The sequence below is a fragment of the Salmo salar genome, chromosome ssa25 (assembly GCF_905237065.1).
Source record: "Salmo salar chromosome ssa25, Ssal_v3.1, whole genome shotgun sequence".
NCBI lineage: Eukaryota > Metazoa > Chordata > Actinopteri > Salmoniformes > Salmonidae > Salmo > Salmo salar.
This window is the reverse complement of record NC_059466.1, coordinates 37,168,324-37,195,462: the sequence shown is the minus strand read 5'-3', so window position 1 is coordinate 37,195,462 and position 27,139 is coordinate 37,168,324. Positions and strand designations below refer to the sequence as shown.

General features: G+C 44.8%; 1 protein-coding gene across 2 annotated transcripts in view; it reads left to right on the top strand.

The window, feature by feature from the left end:
- Positions 1–27,139, top strand: part of LOC106586699 (collagen alpha-1(VIII) chain) — a 95,225-nt gene that overhangs the window by 40,777 nt on the left and 27,309 nt on the right. Inside the window, exon 1 of one of the 2 annotated variants that reach the window (XM_014174245.1) lies at positions 26,154–26,270. The exons of the other annotated variant lie outside the window; for it this stretch is intronic. The gene's annotated coding sequence lies outside the window, so the exon portion shown is untranslated. Of the gene's footprint in view, positions 1–26,153; positions 26,271–27,139 lie in introns of those variants that run through there. 2 annotated transcript variants of the gene reach the window in all.

Genomic DNA, 27,139 nt, shown 5'->3' with positions numbered 1-27,139 from the left:
CTGATATATGTCTCCCTCCTAACTGATAGCTCTATACCTCCTAACTGATAGATGTCTCCCTCCTAACTGATAGATGTCTCCCTCCTAACTGATAGCTCTATACCTCCTAACTGATATATGTCTCCCTCCTAACTGATAGCTCTGTACCTCCTAACTGATAGATGTCTCCCTCCTAACTGATAGATGTCTCCCTCCTAACTGATAGCTCTATACCTCCTAACTGATAGATGTCTCCCTCCTAACTGATAGATGTCTACCTCCTAACTGATAGGTGTCTCCCTCCTAACTGATAGATGTCTCCCTCCTAACTGATAGGTGTCTCCCTCCTAACTGATAGCTCTATACCTCCTAACTTGTAGATGTCTCCCTCCTAACTGATATTTTCCTAACTGATAGACATCTCCCTGCCTCCCCCTACAGTCGTCATGACCTTACTTTCAGCCTGGACATGGTTAGCAAGTGCCAGAAACCTGTGTGGAATATAAAACACAGAGAAATCCCCGTAAGAGTCTCCTCAATCTCAGGCAGGAAGATAAATATACCCTTTCAAACAGTCCATAATCATGACATAATTATGTGAGGTCTGTCGCCAGACAAAGAAAATATGGTCCATTGGGAGAGGTGAAATCGATTCTCACATAGCGTCAAAACATAAGAATTGTCAGGAGGCTATGAAAGCTGTGAATCACCTGGACAGGGCAAACACTTAGGTATAGTCCTGTGATGTCAGTGTTTGTGTGTGTGCACGTGTGTATGGACCGAGGCAGAGCAAAAACAGACAGAGGAGAGAAGAGCATTTGAAGAGGATTGACAAGAAAAGGCTGCAGAATTACCGGGATGGGTACGGAAGGTTTGAATGAAGCCATACTGAATTTCTGCAGCTGAACAACAAAGCCATATATTACTAAAATCTGGGGGTGAATGAGACTTAGAGGGGAAAGATGCCACAATATGTGCTGCTGGCTGCCGCTGCGGTCAGGTTGGCTTCCTGTATATCAGGCAGACAAAACAAGAAGAAGATGGAAACACAAGATCTCATTCAAGAACATGAATCACGTCTACTGACCAAAGAATTCAGGTATGTGGGTTCAGACCGCTCAGCTGCTGGCGATACTCTGATGGCTGGTATCATGGCAGGGAAGAAAGACAACTATACTGTGGACCTCAAGGCCACTGAGAGAGAAGGGGTTAGATGGTTCTGGCTCACCCTAGAGGATACTGCCCATAGAACCGTATCGAACACACACAGAACCACTGACCTACACTGAATGAGTCATGCTCAAACAATGTGTGTGTGTGTGTGTGTGTGTGTGTGTGTGTGTGTGTGTGTGTGTGTGTGTGTGTGTGTGTGTGTGTGTGTGTGTGTGTGTGTGTGTGTGTGCGCGCCTGCTTGCGTGCGTGCAAGACAGACAGACAGACAGACAGACAGACAGACAGACAGACAGACAGAGGAGGGAGATAGAAAGACAGGAGAACAGGGATATGTAGAGTGGGGTAATACTGCTGGGTGCTTTGGTTTTGTAGAAAGGGCGTCTGTTTTCACTAAATGGAGCTTGTCCATTCTGATGCAACCTTAACCCTGGTCTCAACCACTAACGCATCACCTCTCTCTCCCTTTACCCTGTACTACTCCTGCTCCCTGGCTTCTGATTGGTCCCCCAGTTGGACAGAGGTCCAGTAACACTAGTTGTTGAACATGGCTGGGCTGTTGGGCCTGGGCAGCCTGGTGTTTAATGCAGCCAGTGAGGGTCCTAGTGTTTACTCTCTGAGAGCAAGCCTGCTTCGCAGCCATATCTATCCCAGTCCCAAACATCCCGGCTCCTCTCTCTGTCTTTACTTTTTACCTCACATCATCTATATGATGCTCTGGATGTCAGAAGGCTGGTGGGCTGGGAAAAGGTTTTCATCACAAAATGGCAAAATGGGGGAGAGGGTGCTTTTGGGTCACTCACAGACATACATACACTGAATGTAGAAAACATTAGGACCACCGTCTTAATATGGAGTTGCACCCCTTTTTGCCTTCAGAACAACCTCAATTTGTCAGGGCATGGACTCTACAAGGTGTCAATCATTCCACAGGTGTGCTGGCCGATGTTGACTCCGATGCTTCCCACAGTTGTGTCAAGTTGACTGGATGTCCTTTGGGTGGTGGACACGGGAAACTGTTGAGCGTGAAAAACCCAGCAGGGTTGCAGTTCTTGACACACTCAAACCGGTGTGCCTGGCACCTACTACCATATCCTGTTCAAAGGCACTTAAGTCTTACCCATTCACCCTCTGAATGGCACACACACAATCCATGCGTCAATTGTCTCATGGCTTAAAAATCATTCTTTAACCTGTCTGCTCCCCTTCTACATTGATTGAAGTGGATTTAACAAGTGACATCAATAAGGGATCATTGATTTCACCTGGATTCACCTGGTCAGCAATGTTCCCTAAACATTTTTGGGGCACTGAGCAAATTTCAGGTGTGCTGGACACAAACTTGAACATTGTGAAAATTCTGTGCAACTTCCAGTGTGTTTACTGTGAACACTAAGGCTGTACCCGCTTTAAGTTACAGTTTTAGACAGTGGCTAAGTAGGCTACTGTGGCTATTTGGTCATAATGTAGGTCTACCAGAGTGGCCTACCATCAAAAACAATGGAGAAAATGCATCCCATAACATTTTAACATGGAAATAGCTGTTCTATCATTCAGTCTACAGTAGCAGCCAATGTGTGGTGTTCAATGTAGGCCTACATTCCATGAGACGTTGAATAAAACATGCAGGGCTTGACATGAACCTGTTTATCCACTTGTCTTTCAGACAAGGAGGTGACTGAAAATGTTGTTGTGTTGTTTGATGCAAGAAACCACTTTACAAAATAAAATGCATTATTATTCCCATACCATTATTACAGAGATTCAGACACATTATGCTACCCTCTGCCTATTGGCTACTTAGCTTATTCAAGCCTGTCTGAAAATACAACACTCTAAGAGAAAAAATAAAAGTTCTTTACCAGACTCACTTTGAAATGTAATGTTTTGTGCTCTTGTAGGAAGCAATCAGTCCCTCATTGCTGATTAAAAATGATCTATAACTGGTCTAATAACTCAATAACTAGCAAAGGATATGAACAAATGTGCACACGTGGCTACATGCAGCACTCTCTTTGATCTCAAAACAAGTGTATCTACTCACAACTGCTCATGCTGTAAACACAGTCCAGTTCGAAGTGAATGGCACAGATCCTTATACGGCAATGCTCTATTTGCATATAGGCCTACTGCACCGCTGATTGGTTATGCCGCGCCGGTCTGTGTAGAGTACAGGCTGAGTCGTGCGTGTCAATGCAATAGAATCCTACTCCAATTCGTTCTGCCTACAACAAAATCTCTTGCATAGTTAGTTTTGCATACTAAGTCTTGCGTAGTTCATTTTGTTTCGGTGTGTTGCATTCAAAGTGACTAATATTGTGTTGATTCGATCACAATTCCCACAGTAAAGGGAAATGTTGATAGTGTTAACTAAGGTGGAAAACTCTAGTTGAGTGAAGTTCAATCTCGTCCTTCTCTGCATAGGCGGATATTTCTTCTGTGCAGCAGTCCCACGCGCGCAGCTTAGAGGGAACATTGCAGGTATGCCTAGGTAATCGAAAGAGTCTATGTCATGGAAAGAGTATTTCTAATGTTTTGTACACTCAGTGTACATTGTCAGAGTGAAGATGGTACCACATAATGATGCAATGGGGTGTGTTTTGGGGTCATATACAATTAGTTTACCTTTTCAGGTAGGCTTGTCTCAACTGGAAATGGCCATAGGGGTCTCAAATGTGAACGCACGCACGCACGCTCACACACACAGATGCACACACACACACAACGGGCTGTATAAGGCCATAAGCAAACAAGAAAATTCTCATCCAGAGGCGTCGCTCTTAGTGGCCGGGGATGTTAATGCAGGAAAACTGAAATCCGTTTTACCTCATTTCTACAAACATATTACAAAAAGTCTACATCACCTTTACTCCACACACACAGACATGTACAAAGCTCTTCCTCTCCCTCCATTTGGCAAATCTGACCATAAATGTATCCTCCTGATTCCTGCTTACAAGCAAAAAATCTAACAGGAAGTATCAGTGACGCTCTCAATATGAAAGTGGTCCAATGAAGCAGATGCTAAGCTACAGGACTGTTTCCTTAGCACACATTGGAATATGTTTTGGGATTCATCCCATGGCATTGAGGACTATACCACATCAGTCACCGGCTTCATTCATAAGTGTATTAATGACGTTGTCCCCAAAGTGACCATACATTCATATCCCAACCAGAAGCCATGGATTACAGGCAACATCTGCACTGAGCTACAGGCTAGAGCTGCCACTTTCAAGGAGTGGGACAATAATCCGGACACTTATAAGAAATTCTGCTATGCCCTCTGATCAACCATCAAGCAGAAAAAGCTTCAATACAGGACTAAGATAGAATCCTACTACACCGGCTCTGATGCTTGTCGGTTGTGGCAGAGTTGGCAAATTAAAATGGATTACAAAGGGAAACCCAGCCGAGATCTGCCCAGTGACGCGAGCATACCAGACATCTTCTATGCTCGTTTCGAGGCAATCAACACTGAACCATGCACGAGAGCACCAGCTGTTCCAGACGACTGTGTGGTCACACTCTTCGTAGCTGATGTGAGTAAGACCTTTAAACAGGTTACATTTCAAAGGGCCTTAGGGCCAGACGGATTACCAAGACACGTACTCAGAGCATGCACAAACCAGCTGGTAAGTGTCTTCACTGACATCTTCAACCTCTCCCTGACCCAGTCTGTAATACCTACATGTTTCAAGCAGACAACTCTAGTCCCTGTGCCCAAGAACGGCAAGGTAACCTGCCTAAATGACTACTTCCCTGTTGCGCTTACATCTGTAGCCATGAAATTCTTTGAAAGGCTGGTCATGACTCACATCAACATCATCATCCCAGAAACCCTTAACCCACTCCAATTCACATACCGCCCCAATATATCCACAGATTATGCAATATCTATTGCACTCCACACTGCCCTTTCCCACCTGGACAAAAGGAAAACCTATGTGAGAATGCTGTTCATTGACTACAGCTCAGCGTTCAACACCATAGTGCCCTCTGACCTCATCAGTAAGCTAAGGACCCTGGGACTGAGCACTTCCCACTGCAACTGGATTCTGGACTTCCTGATGGGCCACCCCTAGGTGGTGAGGGTAGGCAACAACACATCCGCCACGCTGACCCTCAACACGGGGGCATCTCAGGAGTGCATGCTTAGTCCCATTCTGTACTCCCTGTTCATGCACAACTGTGTGGCCATGCACGTCTCCAACACCATCATTAAGTTTGCTGACGACACGACAGTGGTAGGCCTGATCACAGACGACAATGAGACAGCCAAAAGGAAGGAGGTCAGAGACCTGGCAGTCTGGTGCCAGTACAACAACCACTCCCTTAACGTGAGCAAGACAAATGAACTGAACGTGGACTACAGTAAAAGGAGGGCCGAGCATGTCACCATTAACGTCGACGGGACTGTAGTGGAGCGGGTCGAGAGCTTCAAGTTCCTTGGTGTCCACATCACAAAGGTGCTATCATGGTCCAAACACATCAAGACAGTAGTGAAGAGGGCATGATAATGCCAATTCCCCTAAGGAGGCTGAAAAGATTTGACATGGGACCTCATATCCTCAAGAAGTTCTACAGCTGCACCATCAAGAGCATCCTGACTGGTTGCATCACCGCTTCGTATGGCAACTGCTCGGTATCTGACGGCAAGATGCTGCAGAGGGTAATGCGAACAGCCCAGTACATCACTGGGGCCGAGTTTCCTACCATCCAGGACCTCTATAGCAGGCGGTGTCAGACGAAGGCCCTAAAAATGTTCAAAGACTCCAGCCAACCTAGTCATAGACTGTTCTCTCTGCTACAGCATGGAAAGCGGTACCGGAGCGCCATGTCTGGGACCAAAAGGCTCCATAACCTCTTCTATCCCCAAGCCATAAGACTGCTGAAGAGTTAATCAAATGGCTACCTGAATATTTTTATTGACCCCCATATTGTATTATTATTTATTATTAATAACAATCTCTCTTGCATAGGCTCAATGTACACTCACTGGAGTCTAACCACACAATCACACATACTACTACACTGGCACTCCAACACTCACACACAAATCACACACACACATGCATATTGACCACACACACACACATACATTCACATTCCTTCACACCCGTCACATACGCTGCTGCTACTCTCTGATTATTATCTATGCATAGTCACTTTACCCCTACCTACATGTACAGTACCAGTCAAAAGTTTGGACACACCTACCCATTCAAGGGTTTTTCTTTATTTTGACTATTTTCTACATTGTAGAATAACAGTGAAGACATCAAAACTATGAAATAACACATATGGAGTCATGTAGTAACCAAAAAAGTGTTAAACAAATCAAAATATATTTTATATCTTAGATTCTTTAAAGTAGCCACCCTTTGCTTTGATGACAGCTTAGCACACTTTTGGCATTCTCTCAACCAGCTTCACCTGGAATGCTTTTCCAACAGTCTTGAAGGAGTTCTCACATACGCTGAGCACTTGTTGGCTGCTTTTCCTTCACTCTGCAGTCCAACTCATCCAAAACCATCTCAATTGGGTTGAGTTTGGGGGATTGTGGAGGCCAGGTCATCTGATGCAGCACTGCATCACTCTCCTTCTTGGTCAAATAGCCTATACACAGCCTGGAGGTGTGTTGGGTCATTGTCCTGTTGAAAAACAAGTGATGGTCCCACTTAGCGCAAACCAGTAGGGATGGCGTATCGCTGCAGAATGCTGTGGTAGCCATCCTGGTTAAGTCAGCCTTGAATTCTAAATAAATCACTGACAGTGTCACCAGCAAAGCACCCCCACACCATCCATCCTCCTTCTCCTCCTCCATGCTTCACGGTGGGAACCACACATGCAGCGATCATCCGTTAACCTACTCTGCGTCTCACAAAGACACGGCGGTTGGAACCAAAAATCTCAAATGTGGACTCATCAGAACAAAGGACAGATTTTCACCAGTCTAGTGTCCATTGCTCATGTTTCTTGGCCCAATCAAGTCTCTTATTATTATTGGTGTCCTTTAGTAGTGGTTTCTTTGCAGCAATTGGACCATGAAGGCCTGATTTTATTTTTTTATTTCACCTTCATTTAACCAGGTAAGCTACTGCGACCTGGCCAACTGCGACCTGGCCAAGATAAAGCATAGGAATTTGACACATACAACAACACAGAGTTACACATGGAATAAACAAAACATACAGTCAATAATACAGTAGAAGAAAAGAAAACAAAAGTCTATATACAGTGAGTGCAAATGAGGTAAGAGAAGGGAGTTATGGCAATAAATAGGCCATGGTGGTGAAGTAATTACAATATAGCAATTAAACAATTATTCACGCAGTCTCCTCTGATGTTGAGATGTGTCTGTTACTTGAACTCTGTAAAGCAGTTACTTGGGCTGGTAACTCTAATGAACTTATCCTCTACAGCAGAGGTAACTCTGGGTCTTCCGTTCCTGTGGCAGTCCTCATGAGAGCCAGTTTCATCATAGCGCTTGATGGTGTTTGCGACTGCACTTGAAGAAACTTTTAAAGTCCTTGAAATTTTCCGAATTGACTGACCTTAATAAGGTAATGATGGACTGTCATTTCTCTTTGCTTATTTGAGCTGTTCTTGCCATAATATGGACTTTTTTACCAAACTCTACCTTATCACAACACATCTGATTGGCACAAACGTATTAACAAGGAAAGAAATTCCACAAATGTACTTTTAACAAGGCACACCTGTTAATTGAAATGCATTCCAAGTGACGCAGGTTGAGAGAATGCCAAGAGTGTGAAAAGCTGTCATTAAGGCAAAGGGTGGCTACTTTGAAGAATCTCAAATATAAAATATATTTTGATTTGTTTAACAATTTTTTGGTTACTATATGATTCCACGTGTGTTATTTCATAGTTTTTATGTCTTCACTATTATTCTACAATGTAGAAAAGAGTAAAAATAAAGAAAAACCTTTGAATGAGTAGGTGTGTCCAAACTTTTTACTGGTACTGTACATATTACCTCAATTACCGTACCCCTGCACATTAACTCGGTACCGGTACGCCCTTGTATATAACCTCGTTATTGTTATTTTGCTGTGTTACTATTTTTCCTTTAGCATAGCAAATCTTTCTTACTTTCTTTTTAAAAACTCTGCATTGTTGGTTAAGGGCTTGTAAGTAAGCATTTCACGGTAAGGTCTACATCTGTTGTATTCGGCTGTATAATTGTGTCAAATTAAATTTGATTTGATAGACGCACACACGCACGCACGCACGCACACACACACACACACACACACACACACACACATACATTCATTTACAAGCATGACGCCCAAGTCATTCACAAAGTTGAATCATTCTGTTTATGTTCAATGGCCTATAAAACCTGTCAGTTGGATACAATGCTGTTTTGATGTCCACCCATGGGAGAAGCACTCTTTTGAACTGGGGTCGCCCTACCAAGCCCCCTGTACCCCCCAGCCCTAAACCTTGTAAACCCCTCAGTGATGGTGATGTCATCTGTTGGCAGCCCTGGCCGAGAGGCAGGAATGTTACAGTCTGTTGATTGAGGCAAGGGATTATGGGACGGGTCCTGTCAAGTGGCATGAATAGGTGTGTGTGTGTGTGTGTCTGTGCCTATGTGTTTGCGTGTGTGCTTATGTTTGTGTGAAGGGGAACTTTACTGCGACACTGCAGTGTGAAGCCTGGTCTTTGTGTACGGGCCAGCTGTATATGGGGGTGTGTGTGGACAGCCTATACATTCACAGTAAACTCATAAAGTTGGAATCAAATAAGGTTATTGAGAGTGATGCCATAGGGGAACTATTTTGAGGTCCCTGAAGAACCATAAATGGGATGGTTCTTTGAAGAAACGTTCAAAAATCCAAAACCAGAAATATTTTGGCCCTCGAAGACCTTTCGAGTGGATTTTTTAGATACCAGTACCAACCATGACTGTGTTTGCTAGTGACAGAAGTCTAAGGCACTGCATCTCAGTGCTGGAGACGTCACTACACACCTTGGTTCGATTCCAGACTGTATCACAACCGGCCGTGACTGGGAGTCCCATAGAGCGGCGCACAATTGGCCCAGCGTCGTCTGGTTTAAGGTTTGGCCGGGGTAGGCCGTCATTGTAAATAATAATTTGTTCTTAACATGTTCTTAACACTTAATAAATAAGTCCAAATAACAGATTGGAATATACAGTGCCTTCAGAAAGTTTTCAGACCCCTTGACTTTTTTCACATTACAGCCTTATTCCAAAGGCTGTACAGCCTACTTTCCCTCAATCTAAACACAATACCCCATAATGACAAAGCAAAAACTGGTTTTTAGACATTTTTGCAAATGTATTAAAAATAAATAACAGAAAAATCACATTTGCATAAGTATTCAGACCCTTTACTCAGTACTTTGTTGAAGCACCTTTGACAGTGATAACAGCCTTGAGTCTTCTTGGGTATGACACTACAAGCTTGGCACACCTGTATTTGGGGAGTTTCTCCCATTCTTCTCTGCAGATCCTCTCAACCTCTGTCAGGTTGGATGGCGAGCATCGCTGCACAGCTATTTTCAGGTCTCTCCAGAGATGTTTGATCGGGTTCAAGTCTGGGCTCTGGCTGGGCCACTCAAGGACATTCAGAGGCATGTCCTGAAGCCACTCCTGCATATTGGCTGTGTGCTTAGGTTCGTTGTCCTGTTGGAAGGTGAACCTTCACCCCAGTCTGAGGTCCTGAGCGCTCTGGAGAAGGTTTTCATCAAGGATCTCACCGTACTTTGCTCAGTTCATTTTTGCCTCGATCCTGACTAGTCTCCCAGTCCGTGCTGCTGAAAAACATCCCCACAGCATGATGCTGCCACCACCATGCTTCACCATAGGGATGGTGCCAGGTTTCCTCCAGACGTGACACTTGGCATTCACTCCAAAGACTTCAATCTTGGCTTCATCAGACAAGAGAATCTTGTTTCTCATAGTCTTAGAGTCTTTATGTTTCTTATGACAAACTCCAAGTGGGCTGTCATGCGCCTTTTACTGAGGAGTGGCTTTCCTCTGGCCACTCTACCACAAAGGCCTGATTGGTGGAGTGCTGCAGAGATGGTTGCCCCTCTGGGAGGTTCTCCCATCTCCACAGAGGAACTCTAGAGCTCGGACAGAGTCACCATCAGGTTATTGGTCACCTCCCTGACCAAGGGCCTTCTCCCATGACTGCTCAGTTTGGCTGGGCGGCCAGCTCTAGGAAGTGTCTTGGTGGTTCCAAACTTCTTCCATTTAAGAATGATGGAGGCCACTGTGTTCTTGGGGATCTTCAATGCTGCAGAAATGTTTTGGTACTCTTCCCCAGATCTGTGCTTTAACACAATCCTGTCTCGAAGCTCTGCGGATAATTCCTTCGACCTCGTGGCTTGGTTTTTTTGCTCTGACATGCACTGTCAACTGTTGGACCTTAAAAAGACAGGTGTATGCCTTTCCAAATCATGTCCAATCAATTGAATACACCACAGGTGGACTCTAATCAAGTTGTAGAAACATCTCAAGGATGATCAATGGAAACAGGATGCACCTGAGCTCAATTTTGAGTCTCATAGCAAAGGGCCTGAATACTTATGTAAATAAGGTATTTCTGTTTTTTATTTTTAATACATTTGCAAAAAAATCGCAAAACCTGTTTTCGTTTTGTCATTATTGGGTATTGTGTGTAGATTGCTCAGAAATGTTCTTATTTAATCAATTTTAGAATAAGACCATAATGTAACAAAATGTGGAAAAAGTCAAGGGGTTAGAATACTTTCCGAAGTCACTGTATTTGAGTAGCGTAAGATGTATTAATCAAGATATTGAAAGAAACATTTCTAAAAATCAACCTGCAATAGAGCGTGATGGGAAATACATAGTACACGCTTCACTTATGCTCTAGTTTGTGGTACTCATTTTCACGATTTGGAGATCCAGTAAGCTAAGGTTATTGAATAGTGACACCAAGCTAGTTCCCTTTCCTACATAGTCTGGGCACGGGACTATTAGCTGACTGGGGTGAGGAGGGTGTCTTTAGGAGAACCTGAATCATCAGAGTCTGTAGTAATGGACCCATTATGCAGTTAGCTTTAGGAGGGTAGTAGCATAGCTATGTGAACTAAGTGACTGTGAAATTACGGTACTTCACACACTCACATTTTTAAGATATGGTGAGGTTATGGGATTTTGAACTCTCCTACCCCACCACACTTTCTGAATTGACTGAAATTTAAATAAAATGGACACCAACTCTGGTGTGTGTGTGTGTGTGTGTGTGTGTGTGTGTGTGTGTGTGTGTGTGTGTGTGTGTGTGTGTGTGTGTGTGTGTGTGTGTGTGTGTGTCTGTGTTCTGGGAGAGGAGAATGTTGAAGTCATGCTAGCCCCCAGTGAACAAGCAACAGGGTTGTTTTTACAAAAACAATCAAACAAATGTTGGGCCTTGCTGGTGTTGAGAGTGGCACTTTTAACGTGGCACTGGGGGCTCTTAAATTTCTACCTTGACTGATTTACTGGCTGTCCTAGGGTTGGGGGTAAGGGGGTAGGGTAGTGGTTCCTACCCGCCCTGGGTGTAGCAGGTGTGGGATGTGAAGTGTGACGACGTGCCCCTAACAACCAAGCAGAGAACCAGGGGAGGGAGAGGGGGGAAAGGTCTCTTCAAGCCCAGGATGGGACCCCCTCACGAGTAGGGTCAGATGAACTTTGTGAATCCCACATTCATCCGACCATCTTACCCTTGTCCCACTGCTGGTTCGGAGAGCAATATGGTGTGCAAACATTAATTTGCAACCAAGCACAAACAGGGAGCAAGAGTTTCAAATAGTTAGAAATACTTAATTTCTCTTTGTGCTGAGCTGTAAAAAAAAGAAAAAAAGCCAGCATACCATGTACTTCTCCAAGACCAGGGTTAGTGACAACTGTTACAGTTCCCCAGGACCAGGGTTAGTGACCACTGTTACAGTTCCCCAGGACCAGGGTTAGTGACCACTGTTACAGTTCCCCAGGACCAGGGTTAGTGACAACTGTTACAGTTCCCCAGGACCAGGGTTAGTGACAACTGTTACAGTTCCCCAGGACCAGGGTTAGTGACCACTGTTACAGTTCCCCAGGACCAGGGTTAGTGACAACTGTTACAGTTCCCCATGACCAGGGTTAGTGACCACTGTTACAGTTCCCCAGGACCAGGGTTAGTGACAACTGTTACAGTTCCCCAGGACCAGGGTTAGTGACAACTGTTACAGTTCCCCATGACCAGGGTTAGTGACCACTGTTACAGTTCCCCATGACCAGGGTTAGTGACCACTGTTACAGTTCCCCAGGACCAGGGTTAGTGACAACTGTTACAGTTCGCCCCATGACCAGGGTTAGTGACCACTGTTGCAGTTCCCCATGACCAGGGTTAGTGACCACTGTTACAGTTCCCCAGGACCAGGGTTAGTGACCACTGTTACAGTTCCCCATGACCAGGGTTAGTGACCACTGTTGCAGTTCCCCATGACCAGGGTTAGTGACCACTGTTATAGTTCCCCAGGACCAGGGTTGGTGACCACTGTTATAGTTCCCCAGGACCAGGGTTAGTGACCACTGTTACAGTTCCCCATGACCAGGGTTAGTGACCACTGTTTTAGTTCCCCAGGACCAGGGTTGGTGACCACTGTTACAGTTCCCCAGGACCAGGGTTAGTGACCACTGTTACAGTTCCCCATGACCAGGGTTAGTGACCACTGTTTTAGTTCCCCAGGACCAGGGTTAGTGACCACTGTTACAGTTCCCCAGGACCAGGGTTAGTGACCACTGTTACAGTTCCCCATGACCAGGGTTAGTGACCACTGTTACAGTTCCCCATGACCAGGGTTAGTGACCACTGTTACAGTTCCCCAGGACCAGGGTAGTGACCACTGTTACAGTTCCCCATGACCAGGGTTAGTGACCACTGTTACAGTTCCACCGGACCAGGGTTAGTGACCACTGTTATAGTTCCCCAGGACCAGGATTAGTGACCACTGTTACAGTTCCCCATGACCAGGGTTAGTGACCACTGTTACAGTTCCCCAGGACCAGGGTTAGTGACCACTGTTACAATTCCCCATGACCAGGGTTAGTGACCACTGTTACAGGTCCCCATGACCAGGGTTAGTGACCACTGTTATAGTTCCCCATGACCAGGGTTGGTGACCACTGTTACAGTTCCCCATGACCAGGGTTAGTGACCACTGTTACAATTCCCCAGGACCAGGGTTAGTGACCACTGTTACAGTTCCCCATGACCAGGGTTAGTGACCACTGTTATAGTTCCCCATGACCAGGGTTAGTGACCACTGTTACAGTTCCCCATGACCAGGGTTAGTGACCACTGTTACAATTCCCCATGACCAGGGTTAGTGACCACTGTTACAGTTCCCCATGACCAGGGTTAGTGACTACTGTTACAGTTCCCCAGGACCAGGGTTAGTGACCACTGTTATAGTTCCCCATGACCAGGGTTAGTGACCACTGTTATAGTTCCCCAGGACCAGGGTTAGTGACCACTTTTATAGTTCCCCAGGACCAGGGTTAGTGACCACTGTTACAGTTCCCCATGACCAGGGTTAGTGACCACTGTTACAGTTCCCCAGGACCAGGGTTAGTGACCACTGTTACAGTTCCCCATGACCAGGGTTAGTGACCACTGTTACAGTTCCCCATGACCAGGGTTAGTGACCACTGTTACAGTTCCCCAGGACCAGGGTTAGTGACCACTGTTACAGTTCCCCAGGACCAGGGTTAGTGACCACTGTTACAGTTCCCCATGACCAGGGTTAGTGACCACTGTTACAGTTCCCCATGACCAGGGTTAGTGACCACTGTTACAGTTCCCCATGACCAGGGTTAGTGACCACTGTTACAGTTCCCCATGACCAGGGTTAGTGACCACTGTTACAGTTCCCCATGACCAGGGTTAGTGACCACTGTTATAGTTCCCCAGGACCAGGGTTGGTGACCACTGTTACAGTTCCCCATGACCAGGGTTAGTGACCACTGTTACAGTTCCCCATGACCAGGGTTAGTGACCACTGTTACAGTTCCCCATGACCAGGGTTAGTGACCACTGTTACAGTTCCCCATGACCAGGGTTAGTGACCACTGTTACAGTTCCCCATGACCAGGGTTAGTGACCACTGTTACAGTTCCCCATGACCAGGGTTAGTGACCACTGTTACAGTTCCCCAGGACCAGGGTTAGTGACCACTGTTACAGTTCCCCATGACCAGGGTTAGTGACCACTGTTACAGTTCCCCATGACCAGGGTTAGTGACCACTGTTACAGTTCCCCAGGACCAGGGTTAGTGACCACTGTTACAGTTCCCCATGACCAGGGTTGGTGACCACTGTTACAGTTCCCCATGACCAGGGTTAGTGACCACTGTTACAGTTCCCCATGACCAGGGTTAGTGACCACTGTTACAGTTCCCCATGACCAGGGTTAGTGACCACTGTTACAGTTCCCCAGGACCAGGGTTAGTGACCACTGTTACAGTTCCCCATGACCAGGGTTAGTGACCACTGTTACAGTTCCCCATGACCAGGGTTAGTGACCACTGTTACAGTTCCCCATGACCAGGGTTAGTGACCACTGTTACAGTTCCCCATGACCAGGGTTAGTGACCACTGTTGTAGTTCTCCAAGACCAGCATTGGTGACCACTGTTTTTGGTTTGTTAAAGCTCTCCAGACTCAGGATTAGGGATGGTGACTAGGGCTGTTGCGGTGACCGCGTTACCGTCACACCGGAGGTCACAAGTCACGAAAGCAGTCAAATTCCACGTGACCGTTTAGTCATGGTAATTAGGCTTCTCCAAGCTCTGATGCTGCTGATGATCATTAGTAGTCTTCCAAACTTGTTAACTGCCTGGTACTCAGCACTCTACTCGCTCTAATCACTCTGACATCAATCCAAATCTAATAAAAAATCTAATCAAACACTTCATGAGAGTCCATGAGCTCATGTTGCGCAACATTTCTATAGGCCATGTAATTACGCAAGAAAACAGAGTGATGGCCTTTATTAAAAAGATGAGGATCCCATCAGCTTTCTATAGACTAGGCCAACTATATTTATTTCTCAGCTTTCCTAATATTAAGCACACTGCTTCTCTTTACAACAGGAGTCTAGACTACCTGGCTGGCATAAAAATTAACAACGGGGAGAAGCAGTCCTCCATTCGCTATTGAAGTACATAGATGACATGTATTTTTCCCCCTGCCCCTGTTTCAAGATGCATGATAATGGTCCATTAAATCAAACCACATTTCACACATATATTATTTTGTATATGTAAAGACAAGATTAAATCAACAATAGCCTGATGGGTGACAATATTAGCCTATAACTTGTGAATTATATGTTATCACTTGTGAATGATGCCCAGCATAAGGCAAGAGACAATTTTTTTTTGCGACTTTTCCGTAATCATAGACGGACACCTCATGTAGCCTAGCCTAGCCCATAGGCCTATATGTTTTGATAAGGTTTGTATCACAACTAAAGTGGCCAAATAACTTCTAAACATTTAGCATATTAATCCACTTTATAAGGGGTGTAGAGCCTAACTGGCAAAGCGGCGCTTGAGTTTCAAGTTTGGGGAAGATAATTTTCACCATAAAAATGCACTTTTATAATAAAAGCAATACATGCACAATTGCATCACTTTTGATATTGATGTTTTCCCGCTAATGGAACATTCGTGCTTATAGCCTACTGCTGTGTGCGCATTGCTGCGCTTATAATGTGAAGAAATATCCTAATAGTTTATTAAAATTTTAAGCTAAATGTTCTGATCTGTTGCATCAGCCACATTGTGTAAAAAAGCTTTTTGATGCTAGTGGTTGTATTAATTTTGGATCTATCGCGTCCCACAACTGTCAAAATCAAAAGTAACAGTCAGTATCTGGTGTAGCCACCAGCTGCATTAAGTACTGCAGTGCATCTCCTCCTCATGGACTGCACCAGATTTGCCAGTTCTTTCTTGCTGTGAGATGTTACCCGGCTCTTCCACCAAGGCACCTGATCCAACAGGTCCCAGATGTGCTCAATGGGATTGAGATCCGGGCTTTTCGCTGACCATGGCTGAACACTGACATTCCTGTCTTGCAGATAATCATGCACAGAACGAGCAGGATGGCTGGTGGCATTGTCATGCTGGAGGGTCATGTCAGGATGAGCCTGCAGGAAGGGTACCACATGAGGGAGGAGGATGTCTTCCCTGTAACGCACAGCATTGAGATTGCCTGCAATGACAACAAGCTCAGTCCGATGATGCTGTGACACACCGCCCCAGACCATGACGGACCCTCCACCTCCAAATCGATCCCGCTCCAGAGTACAGTTCTCGGTGTAATGCTCATTCCTTCGACGATAAACGAGAATCTGACTATGTGTGATGTTCGGATGTACCGATCCTGTGCAGGTGCTGTTAAACGTGGTCTGCCACTGCGAGGACGATCAGCTGTCCAACCTGTCTCCCTGTAGCGCTGTCTTAGGCGTCTCACAGTACGGACATTGCAATTTATTGCCCTGGTCACATCTGCAGTCCTCATGCCTCCTTGCAACATGCCTAAGGCACGTTCAAGCAGATGAGCAGGGACCCTGGGCATCTTTCTTTTGGTGTTTTTCAGAGTCAGTAGAAAGGCCTCTTTAGTGTCCTAAGTTTTCATAACTGTGACCTTAATTGCCTACCGTCTGTAAGCTGTTAGTGTCTTAACGACCGTTCCACAGGTGTATGTTCATTAATTGTTTATGGTTCATTGAACAAGCATGGTACACAGTGTTTAAACCCTTTACAATGAAGATCTGTGAAGTTGTTTGGATTTTTATGAATTATCTTTGAAAGACAGGGTCCTGAAAAAGGGATGTTTCTTTTTTTGCTGAGATTTTTTCTTTGTTAACTGCTCATCAAAGAATAGCCGCATGTGAGCACTCCCTCAAATCATTTGGAGAAAATATCCTTTCTATTTTATTCAGCTTTGTTCAATTGTATTCTTCATACTATAAAATAATATAAAATAATGCCATGGAATTATAAGCAAATCCTGTCTGCTAAATGAACTAGTGTAGCCCAGCCACTTAGCATAGCCAGATCAAGACCTAACAAAAGGACAACTCAGAAGGACAAAAGGACAACTTATGCTATTCTGTTCTTCTGAAATAGACCACATTTCCTTCATATCATGTTTCTTTAGACCTGTCTAAAATAAATAATGGATTTATTGTGAAGGTGTAAGTTATATTACATGGATTTATTATACTTTTTAAAATGTAGATGTTCAAAAGGTCTGCATCAGTGGCTTGTAGGCTATGCATGGAAGCCAGAAGATGCTAAATGTGTTTACGCTAATTATGGGTAAATTACCGTGAGACCGACCGTCATTTGCTTGACAATCACCAGCTGACAAATTGTGTGACCGCCACAGCCCTAATGGTGACCTATACCACAGATTACCTTGTTTTAAGCCATGCGTGAGACTGTGACGGTCTGAGATGAGGGTGATTAATACTTGTCACTGTGTAGAGAACTGTTCTGAAGGAGCCCTCTCTTTAAAGTCAGACCCATGTTTTCACTGTGCCAAGTGCTGAGAAACCAACATGGCCCAGCCGAGACCATCTGGATGCCTCTCTGTCCCAATGGGATGGTGTGACAGGAGTGTTGGTATGTTGACTCCTCTGTTTACCCATGGAATTCCAGTGTTGCCACACGGTGAACGGGAACGTAAGGAAGAATGTGGTAATGTGGGAGTTTTGCAAAGTTAAGCTGTGTCAACCAATCAGAGATAGAGCCCTGACGGCTGTGGAACCGTAAAGGAGAGATGGTTGATCCATCGTTACCACGGTGACAGGCTCAGCCTCTCAACTCCCACAGTAATAGCTGTAATAAAACAGTAACCTAAAAGGCTGATTGGTTTGGAGTCTCCTCCTGTCCTGTCCTGTCCTGTCCTGTCCTGTCCTGTCCTGTCCTGTCCTGTCCTGTCCTCTCCTCTCCTCTCCTCTCCTCTCCTCTCCTCTCCTCTCCTCTCCTCTCCTCTCCTGGTAAACAGTAGGCCAGATGTCATAGTTACAGGGGGGTGGATGATGTTTAATTGGCAAGCACACTAACTGAATAATGTCTCAGTACCAATGAATAGCTATAGGATTCCCGTTGACTGTGTATCTGCTGTATGACTCACACACACATGTGCACGCGCGCACACACACATTCTCGAGGCAGGGAGGGAATGCAGTAAAGCCCGGGAGTGGGAGCAGCAGAGAGAGAGACAATGACAGATTGCAGACTAGACACAGATTGAGCTGTATACATTACAAATAGAACCATTAAAAACACTTTACCAAGCAAAACACAAGCACTCTCACACATTCAAACATATTACTGTATTTCCTGCACATGTGCCATTCTGTCTGGGATCCTTTTTCTCCAATGGTTAATACTGAGTTATTTCAACAGGATGTTTTTGGTTGGACTCTAAGCATGTTTTCATTGAGCCTCTAAATAGCGTTCCTGGGGAACAGTTAGACCAAAACACAAATAGATAACACTCATCAGGGGTTCTGGACAACGTCACACATAATAGAAATCATAAACTTTCTCAGGACACAGCAGAGGCCTGCTGGCGGTGGAGGAGAGCAGAGGCCTGCTGGCGGCACCGGCCCAGCTCTGTAATGAGATAATAAGGTGCTGAAACCTCCTGTAATGTTCTTCATATCCCTTCACTCACACCCACTGGACACCATGCTTTTAGTGTCTCTCTCTCTCTCTCTCTCTCTCTCTCTCTCTCTCTCTCTCTCTGGTCTAGATAGCGAGCCAACGCTAACAGGAAGTGGTCATGATGAGTGTGGTGTGGACTGTGTGGCTTGGCGTCAGGTCCTAATAAACCAGAGATTCAGGGATTGCTACAGATAGATGTTTTACTGGCAGACAATGGAGAAAAGATGGGTGTTTGTACTATTTAGAGTGGGAACACACACACACGCACACACACATACAGTTGAAGTCGGAAGTTTACATACACTTAGGTTGGAGTCATTAAAACATGTTTTTCAACCACTCCACAAATTTCTTGTTAACAAACTAAAGTTTTGGCAAGTCGGTTAGAACATCTACTTTGTGCATGACACAAGTAACTTTTCCAACAATTGTTTACAGACAGATTATTTCACTTATAATTCACTGTATCACAATTCCAGTGGGTCAGAAGTTTACATACACTAAGTTGACTGTGCCTTTAAACAGCTTGGAAAATTCCAGAAAATAATGTCATGGCTTTAGAAGCTTCTGATACGCTAATTGACATCATTTGAGGCAATTGGAGGTGTACCAGTGGATGTATTTCAAGGCCTACCTTCAAACTCAGTGCCTCTTTGCTTGACATCCTGGGAAAATCAAAAGAAATCAGCCAAAGAATTGTAGACCACAACAAGTCTGATTCATCCTTGGGAGCAATTTCCAAACACCTGAAGGTACAACGTTCATCTGTACAAACAATAGTATGCAGGTATAAACACCATGGGACCACGCAGCCGTCATACTGCTCAGGAAGGAGACGAGTTCTGTCTCCTAGAGATGAACGTACTTTGGTGTGAAAAGTGCAAATCAATCCCAGAACTACAGCAAAGGACCTTGTGAAGATGCTGGAGGTAACAGGTGCAAAGTACCTATATCCACAGTAAAACGAGTCCTATTTCAACATAACCTGAATGGCCGCTCAGCAAGGAAGAAGCCACTGCTCCAAAACCGCCATAAAAAAAAGCCAGACTATGGTTTTCAACTGCACATGGGGACAAAGATTGTACTTTTTGGAGAAATGTCCTCTGGTCTGATGAAACAAAAATAAAACTGTTTGGCCATAATGACCATCGTTATGTTTGAGGGAAAAAGGGGGAGGCTTGCAAGCCGAAGACCACCATCACAACTGTGAAGCACAGGGGTGGCAGCATCATGTTGTGGGGGTGCTTTGCTGCAGGAGGGACTGGTGCACTTCACAAAATAGATGGCATCATGAGGCAGGAAAATTATGTGGACATATTGAAGCAACATCTCAAGACATCAGTCAGGAAGTTAAAGCTTGGTTGCAAATTGTTCTTCCAAATGGACAATGACCCCAAGCATACTTCCAAATTTGTGGCAAAATGGCTTAAGGACAACAAAGTAAAGGTATTGGAGTGGCCATCACAAAGCTCTGACCTCGATCCTATAGATAATTTGTGGGCAGAACTGAAAAAGCGTGTGCGAGCAAGGAGGCCTACAAACCTGACTCAGTTACACCAGCTCTGTCAGGAGGAATGGGCCAAAATTCACCCAAGCTTGTGGAAGGCTACCCAAAACGTTTGACCCAAGTTCAACAATTTAAAAGCAATGCTACCAAATACTAATTGAGTGTATGTAAACTTCTGACCCACTGGGAATGTGATGAAAGAAATAATAGCTCAAATAAATCATTCTCTCTACTATTATTCTGACATTTCACATTCTTAAAATTAAGTGGTGATCCTAACTGACCTGAGACAGGGAATTTTTACCAGGATTAAACGTCAGGAATTGTGAAAAACGGAGTTTAAATGTGTTTGGCTAAGGTGTATGTAAACTTCTGACTTCAACTGTACAAACACACACATACAAACAGAAACATACAAACAATGAGAGGTGACTGAGGCTTATTGAGGCTTCATTAAAGGAACAGGAAGAGAATTGAAGGCCAGGGACAAACACACGGTCTCATTACAGCCTGACATGTTCCTTTCACACCGCCACTCAAAGTGTGTGTGTACAGTAGAGCTCTATCAGGCTGAATGTCCACAGCCCACTTTCAGAGAATGACAGGGAACTCCACCTACTGAAAACAAAGCACACTAGAACAGTGTTTAAGTGGTTGACTCCAGTCCTGCCCAGATGAATGCACAGGTGTGTTAGTGCCAGGCTAGGACAACAAAAGAGCAATGCGTTGGACAGCAGTTGAGAACCACTGCAACATGAGGCTACTCAGCTGTTTTTAACTACTTGACTTTACACATATGTCATTAGTCATTAATCATCAGTCATTAGTCATTAATCATCAGTCATTAATCATCAGTCATTAGTCATTAATCATCAGTCATTAATCATCAGTCATTAGTCATTAATCATCAGTCATTAATCATTAGTCATTAGTCATTAATCATCAGTCATTAGTCATTAATCATCAGTCATTAATCATCAGTCATTAGTCATTAATCATCAGTCATTAATCATCAGTCATTAATCATCAGTCATTAATCATCAGTCATTAGTCATTAATCATCAGTCATTAATTATCGATCATTAGTCATTTATCATTAGTCATTAATTCTTAGTTATTAATCATTAGTCATTAATAATGAATCATTTGTTATTAATCATTAGTCATCAGTATTTGACTGGCTGGACATGGCTGGTGATGTCTAAGGTAACAATCCCCCCTCCCTCAGACACACAGTCCCCTCAGAGGACAGTTGGCCAAGGCTGGCAGAGCTGACGCTTGCCTGTGGAAGACAGGACAGGACATCCACCCGTTCCCTCCCCTCTGTCATCTTGGTCCCCCCATACACACTTACTGCATTCATCCACCTACAGGAGAGACACACTCCTCTCTATCCATTCACTAAGACCCTGAGGGCAGAGTACAGGCTCTGGTAGTGGAGGGGTGGACACATGGTGGTGTGTACGTACAGACACTCTCTGGAGACCACAAAGTGAGTGAGTCAGGTGGGGTGGAGGGTTGAGGACAGGTGTCAGAACTGGCCTTGAAGAACACTGTCATGTTCTTGCTTTTAGGACTCCCGACTCGTGTATGTTTGTGTGGGTGTAAATGTGTGGGTGTGGGTGGGTTTGGGTGAATGCAGTAAGTGTGTTTAAGGGGTGATGACGTACAGTGATGGCCTATTGTGGAAGCCCCTGACTCAGCAGCTGACCCACAGTTTGAACTGGACCAGGTGGCTAGGAGCAGCTAATTCACAACTAATAATCCCAAATCTTCCACCCATTATTCTTATTGAAGTCTGCACTCTTCCATCCATTATTCGTATTGAAGTCTGCACTCTTCCATCCATTATTCTTAGTGAAGTCTGCACTCTTCCACCCATTGTTCTTAGTGAAGTCTGCACTCTTCCACCCATTATTCTTATTGATGTCTGCACTCTTCCATCCATTATTCTTACTGAAGTCTGCACTCTTCCACCCATTATTCTTACTGAAGTCTGCACTCTTCCATCCATTATTCTTACTGAAGTCTGCACTCTTCCACCCATTATTCTTATTGAAGTCTGCACACTTCCATCCATTATTCTTAGTGAAGTCTGCACTCTTCCATCCATTATTCTTAGTGAAGTCTGCACTCTACCATCCATTATTCTTACTGAAGTCTGCACTCTTCCATCCATTATTCTTAGTGAAGTCTGCACTCTTCCACCCATTATTCTTAGTGAAGTCTGCACTCTTCCACCCATTATTCTTAGTGAAGTCTGCACTCTTCCACCCATTATTACAAATCAAATCAAATCAAAGTGTATTTGTCACGTGCGCTGAATACAACACCTTACAGTGAAATGCTTACTTGGTCTAACCAATAGCGTGAAAAAAAGGTATGTGTCTGTGTGTGTGTAGGTAAATAAAGAAATAAAACAACAGTAAAAAGACATTTGAAAACAACAGTAGCAAGGCTATATACAGACTCCGGTTAGTCAGGCTTATTGAGGTACTATGTACAAGTAGATATGGATAAAGTGACTATGCATATATGATGAACAGAGAGTAGCAGTAGCATAAAAAGAGGGATTGGCGGGTGGTGGGACACAATGCAGATAGCCCGGTTAGCCAATGTGCGGGAGCACTGGTTGGTCGGGCAAATTGAGGTAGTATGTACATGATTGTATAGCTAAAGTGACTATGTATATAAGATAAACAAAGAGTAGCAGCAGGGGGGGGGGCACACATTGCAAATAGTCCAGGTAGCCATTTCATTACCTGTTCAGGAGTCTTATGGCTTGGGGGTAAAACCTGTTGAGAAGCCTTTTTGTCCTAGACTTGGCACTCCGGTACCGCTTGCTATGCGGTAGTAGAGAGAACAGTCTATGACTGGGGTGGCTGGGGTCTTTGACAATTTTTAGAGCCTTCCTCTGACACCGCCTGGTGTAGAGGTCCTGGATGGCAGGCAGCTTTGCCCCAGTGATGTACTGGGCCGTACGCACTACCCTCTGAAGTGCCTTGCGGTCGTAGGCCGAGCAATTGCCGTACCAAGCAGTGATGCAACCGGTCAGGATGCTCTCGATGCTGCAGCTGTAGAACCTTTTGAGGATCTCAGGACCAATGCCAAATCTTTTTAGTTTCCTGAGGGGGAATAAGCTTTGTCGTGCCCTCTTCACGACTGTCTTGGTGTGTTTGGACCATTCTAGCTTGTTGTTGATGTGGACACCAAGGAACTTGAAGCTCTCATCCTGCTCCACTACAGCCCTGTCGATGAGAATGGGGGCGTGCTCGGTGCTCCTTTTCCTGTAGTCCACAATCATCTCCTTAGTCTTGGTCACGTTGAGGGATAGGTTGTTATTCTGGCACCACCCGGCCAGATCTCTGACCTCCTCCCTATAGGCTGTCTCGTCGTTGTCGGTGATCACTGTTGTGTCGTCGGCAAACTTAATGATGGTGTTGGAGTTGTGCCTGGCCATGCAGTCGTGGGTGAAAAGGGAGTACAGGAGGGGACTGAGCACGCACACCTGGGGGGCTCCAATGTTCAGGATCAGCGTGTGTTGCTACCTACCCTCACCACCTGGGGGCGGCCCGTCAGGAAGTCCAGGATCCAGTTGCAGAGGGAGGTGTTTAGTCCCAGGTTCCTTAGCTTAGTGATGAGCTTTGAGGGAACTATGGTGTTGAACGCTGAGCTGTAGTCAATGAATAGCATTCTCACATAGGTGTTCCTTTTGTCCAGGTGTGAAAGGGCAGTGTTGAGTGCAATAGAGATTGCATCATCTGCGGATCTGTTTGGGGGGTATGCAAATTGGAGTGGGTCTAGGGTTTCTGGGATAATGCTGTTGATGTGAGCCATTACCAGCCTTTCAAAGCACTACATGGCTTTGAGAGGCAGGTTGCCTTTGTGTTCTTGGGCACAGGGACTATGGTGGTGGTCTGCTTGAAACATGTTGGTATTACAGACTCAATCAGGGACATGTTGAAAATGTCAGTGAAGACACCAGCCAGTTGGTCAGCACATGCCCGCAGCACACGTCCTTGTAATCCGTCTGGCCCCGCAGCCTTGTGTATGTTGACCTGTTTAAAGGTCTTATTCACAACGGCTATGGAGAGCATGATCACACAGTCGTCCGGAACAGCTGATGCTCTCATGCATGCCTCAGTGTTGCTTGCCTCGAAGCGAGCATAGAAGTGATTTAGCTCGTCTGGTAGGCTCGTATCACTGGGCAGCTCGCGGCTGTGCTTCCCTTTGTAGTCTGTAATAGTTTACAAGCCCTGCCACATCCGATGAGCATCAGAGCCGGTGTAGTATGATTCAATCTTAGCCCTGTATTGACTGTTTGATGGTTCATCGTAGAGCATAGCAGGATTTCTTGTAAGCTTCCGGGTTAGAGTCCTTAGAGTCCATTTACCAAATGGAGGGCGAGGGAGAGCTTTGTACTGTGTGTGCAGTACAGGTGATCTAGAATGTTTTTCCCTCTGGTTGCAGATTTGGTAGAACTGATTTAAGTTTCCATGCATTAAAGTCTCCGGCCACTAGGAGCGCCGCCTCTGAGTGAGTGGTTTCCTGTTTGCTTATTTCCTTATACAACTGACTGAGTATGGTCTTAGAGCCAGCATCTGTTTGTGGTGGTAAATAAACAGCCACGAAAAGTATAGCTGAGAACTCTCTAGGCAAGTAGTGTGGCCTGCAATTTATCACAATATACTCTACTTCAGGCGAGCAAAATCTAGAGACTTCCTTAGATTTCGTGCACCAGCTGTTGTTTACAAATATGGACAGACCGCCCCCCCCCCTCGTCTTACCGGAGTGTGCTGTTCTATCCTGCCGGTGCAGCGTGTATCCCGCTAGCTGAATATCCATGTCGTCATTCAGCCACGATTTCGTGAAACATAGGATATTACAGTTTTTGATGTGCGGTTGGTAGGATATTCGTGATCGTACCTCGTCTAATTTATTGTCCAGTGATTGCACGTTGGCAACTAATATTGATGGTAACGGCAGCTTTCCTACTCGCCGTCTGTTGGTCCTGATGAGGCATCCGGCTCTTCGTCCTCTGTACCTGCGTCGCTTCCTCTTGCGAATTACTGGGATGTCGGCCCTGCCGGGTGTTTGAAGAATGTCATGTGAGTCTTGCTTGTTGTTGAAAAAATCTTTGTCTAATCCGAGGTGAGTGATTGCTGTCCTGATATCCAGAAGCTCTTTTCTGCCGTAAGAAACGGTCGCAGAAACATTATGTACAAAATCATTTACAAATATCGCGAAACAAAACACATAATAGCACAATTGGTTGGGCGCCCGTAAAACTGCAGCCATTTCTTCCGGCGCCACTCTTCCACCCATTATTCTTATTGAAGTCTGGACTCTTCCACCCATTATTCTTATTGAAGTCTGGACTCTTCCACCCATTATTCTTATTGAAGTCTGGACTCTTCCACCCATTATTCTTATTGAAGTCTGGACTCTTCCACCTGTTATTATCTACCCTTTTCTCACTTTCTTTCCCCCTCTTTCTCTCTCTCTCTCTCTACTCTCTCTTTCCTCATTCTCTCTCTCTTGCCCGTTCCCCCCTCTCATTCTTTCCATCCCTTCTCCCTCTCTCTGTCTCTTGCCCTCCCCCTCTCTCTCTCACTCTCTCTCTCGCCCTCTCCCCCCACTCTCTTGATTGCCCCCCTCTCTTGCCCTCTCCCCCCTCTCTTGCTCGCCCCCCTCTCTCTCGCTCTCTCTCTCTGCGCTCTTCTTCCCCTGACTCCTCCCAGTAGTAGATATAAGACAGGTCCATGCCGTGATGCTGTTCGGAGCTCATAACCCAGGGTTGTCTCTGTACATCCATCTGTCTGTCTCTCCATCTGTCTGACTGCAGTGATTATTCCCCCTTTAAACGGCCACTCACAGAGAAAGGTAAGGCACCTTCCAATTCTCCAGCCTTAGCATCTTTTTCATAATGTCAGATTACAAGGGTGAATGCTGTAATAAATTAAGCTTTTTAGATGCATGTAAAACAAAAAACGTATAGTTAAGTTCAGGTTGACATCTTGGCACTTGGTTTATGTGTCTGTATATGCAATGTATTTGTATTTGTTCAACCAGCACTGGTCATTTAGGAACAGTTGACAGGTTGATTGCCTTTGAGTGTATTTTGGAATGATCAGAACCAGAGTTGTAGACTGAAGTCTTTGTATAGCGTGGTGTTCCTTGTCGTTGTTTTTTGTTGCTCTGTGATGATATCCATATTATTTCCTCAGTGTGTTTTTCATATCAGGACTGGTTCTACATGATTGTACAGTGCCTTCTGAAATTATTAATACCCTTGACTTATTCCACATTTTGTTCTGTTACAGCCTCAATTCAAAATGGATAACATTTTTCTCACCCATCTACACACTATACCCCATAATGACAAAGTGAAAACATGTTTTTAGCAAATGTATACAACATGAAATACATAAATATCTAATTTACATAAGTACCCTTGAGTCAATGCATATTAAAATCACCATTGGTAGCGATTACAGCTGTGAGTCTTTCTGGGTAAATCTAAGAGCTTTGCAGACCTAGATTGTACAATGTTTGCACTAATTATAATTTTTTAACTCTTCAAGCTTTGTCAAGTTGGTTGTTGATCATTGCTAGAGAGATATTTTCAAGTCTTGCCATAGATTTTCTAGCTGATTTAAATCAAAACTGTATCTTGGCCACTCAGGAACATTCAATGTCATCTTGGTAAGCTACTCCAGTTTATATTTGGCCTTGTGATTTAGGTTATTATC